Genomic DNA, 3,010 nt, shown 5'->3' with positions numbered 1-3,010 from the left:
AGTCAAGTGTGCCAGATACCATCTTGGGATCGGAACCTCCATTTAATCTTAACACAGAATATAGCTCGAATATTCCACAAAAGTGATTGTTGGATTTCTACCCAAATGCCAGCCTCTGGACAAAGCTAAGTCCTACCCTTGATAGGGGTGCCACTGCCAATAAATGTATCATTATTTAACAATCCACAATATGGTAAAGGACATCCAGACAATGCATGGTGGCCAGGTCTCTCTGGGAAAAGACAAGAAGGAAGGTTACAAGTTACCATCAAAAAAGATAACCTATAAAAGATAAGCCCTTCCCTGCAGCCCAGGCACCCCAGGCCCCACCAGCAGGTATGGCACCCCAGTCTGCTCTGGCACCTTCGCCATCCCCATCACACCCGTTCCCCTGGCACTTTTCGCATGGGGGTTCAGCAAGCCCGCGGGAGCATCCCCCCAGGGCCGAGTCACCACCAGCGGGGCAGGCAACGGTGGGGCGGGACGCGGACTACTCCCCTCTCCCCTTCCCCGGGGGCAGCAGCCCTTTGGTGGGGAAGCCAGGACAGACAGGTCCCTGCAGGACTCACGGGCACGGCCCCACGCAGAAAGCAGCACGCAGCCCCTGCGACAACGACAGACCTTGGGGGCCGGGGGGGACGCGGGCACACACGACAGCAAGGGCTGCAAGGCCTTCGTCTTGAACACCACCAGCGTCCCCTCCAGCGGGGACGGGGCTCGGTGCAAAGCCCTTCAAAGCCTCAAGACCGTCACGGCCTTCCTCGGGTCCCACTGACCTCAGCCCCGGAGAGCCCAGCTTTGCCTCACTGACACAGCAAAATAACCCCAAATCACCCCAAGAATGGCGAGGGAGGGAGCTGCAGGCCAGGCAGGGACCCTCCTCCCCTTCTCTGGCTGCACCTTGGGCAGCCACAAGACCGGGAAGTGGCGGGGGGAGCGGAAATCAGAAGGAAAAAAACCCCAACCAACCCCCCAAAAAACCCCAAATCACTGCACCGGCCAGAAAGTGCCTGGAAACTTCATCCCTCTTTATTGCCCATTTCCCAAGCGAGCTCCACGACCTGGGAGCAACGCAGCCAACGGCATCTTTGAGAACCAGACTCACAACCTGCTGCAGCTGACCCTGCTTGAGCAGCCGAGGTGGGCTGGATGATCTCTAGAGGTCCCTTTCAGCATCCATTCTGTGCTGCTGTGACTCTGTCTCCGTCGTGGTTTAACCCCAGCCAGCAACTAAGCACCACGCAGCCGCTCACTCACTCCCCCCCCTCCAGTGGGATGGGGGAGAAAATCGGGAAAAAGAAGTAAAACTCCTGGGTTGAGATAAGAACGGTTTAATAGAACAGAAAAGGAGAAACTAATAATGATAATGATAACACTACTAAAATGACAACAGCAATAATAAAAGGATTGGAATGTACAAATGATGCGCAGTGCAATTGCTCACCACCCGCCCATCGACACCCAGCTAGTCCCCGAGCAGCGATTTCCCGCCCCCCACTCCCCAGTTCCTATAGTAGATGGGACGTCGCATGGTATGGAATACCCTGTTGGCCAGTTTGGGTCAGCTGCCCTGGCTGTGTCCTGTGCCTACTTCTTGTGCCCTGGCTGGGCAGGAGAAGCTGAAAAATCCTTGACTTTAGTCTAAACGCTACTTAGCAACAACTGCAAACATCAGTGTTATCAAGGTTCTTTGCAAACTGAACTCAAAACATAGCACTGTACCAGCTACTAGGAAGACAGTGAACTCTATCCCAGCTGAAACCAGGACACTTTTAACCACTTAACATTCCCTGAGAAATTCCCCAAGAGCTCAAGAAGAAAGAGCAGAAAGACAGGAGACAGGTGAAAGCCTAGAGCGCCAGCTAGACGGAATGAAAGACCCTCTTCCTTCTCTGAAGCTTCAGCAAGGCTTCCTTCACCTGCTTGTTCCTCCGACTGTAAATGACGGGCTTCAAACTGGGGCTGACGAGAGTGTAGAAAAGGGAAAGAACTGTCTCCCTCCCAGAGGACTTACCGCTCCCGGGCCCCGCGTACATGAAGATGGCGTTTCCATAAAAGACACCCACCACGGTCGGGTGAGAGCCACATGTGGACAAGGTTTCGTGCCATCCTGGCACAGAGCGGATGCGCAGATCGGTGGCTGGGATGTCCAGGGAGGAAATCAGGATTAAGGCTAAAGGGAAGAGGAAGAAGCACACACAAACAGCAAAGATCAGGACTTTATTGGCAGGAGCGGCAGTGCAGGCCAGCTTTAAGACAGCAAGAATTTCACAGGAGAAGTGGACAGCCTCGCAGGGGCCACAGAAAGGCAGGTGTAAAGCCAGAGAGGCTTGCAGTGTACCAAATACGAACGCCAAAGCCCACAAAACTGTGGCAAGGGTGAGGCGCAGCCTCCAGATCATGATGAGGGCACAGCAGAGGGGACGGCAGATTGCCACGTAGCGAACATGAGACATCACTGCCAGCAGCACGCACGCTGTAAGTGCAAAGATTAAATAAAGATGGATCTGTGCCCCACACCCAGCAACGGAGAGGGTTCTGCCTTGTCCAAGGAGGCTCCTTAGCATACGGGGACATTGCTGGAGGCGTAGCAGATGTCCGCGATGGAGAGGTGGCAGAGGAAGAAGTACCTGGGGCTGTGGAGGCAGTAGTCCAGGCAGATACGCAGAAAGACAAGTGTGTTTCCCATCCGAGTGGCAGAGCAGAGGGCAGAGAAAAGGCCAAAGAGGCAGCGCTGCAGGGCTGGGGTGCTGCAGAACCCCAGGAAGACGAATTCTGTGACAGTCTTTTCATTCTGCACGCTGTGCTGGAGGTGAGGCAGCACAAACTGCGACCACGGAGATCTGGAAGCGAAGGAGCAAGGAAAAGGAAAGAAAAAGGAGAGTTTTCCTAAGAATGTTGTGTCCTTTACTCTTTACGCTGCAGCTCCCTTCTCCCTGTTTTTCCCTCTGACTCCAGTGAAAGGTGCGTACTACCCTCCCCACGCTGAGCGACGTACATCTGAATTGCA

General features: G+C 54.3%; 1 pseudogene; it reads right to left on the bottom strand.

The window, feature by feature from the left end:
• Positions 1 to 1,745: 1,745 nt before the first annotated feature.
• Positions 1,746 to 3,010, bottom strand: LOC142028237 (olfactory receptor 2A2-like; annotated as a pseudogene).

This window comes from Buteo buteo, unplaced genomic scaffold (assembly GCF_964188355.1).
Source record: "Buteo buteo unplaced genomic scaffold, bButBut1.hap1.1 HAP1_SCAFFOLD_204, whole genome shotgun sequence".
Classification (NCBI taxonomy): Eukaryota; Metazoa; Chordata; class Aves; order Accipitriformes; family Accipitridae; genus Buteo; species Buteo buteo.
Note: the sequence above shows the minus strand (reverse complement) of the source record. Positions and strands in the feature narration are given on the sequence as shown.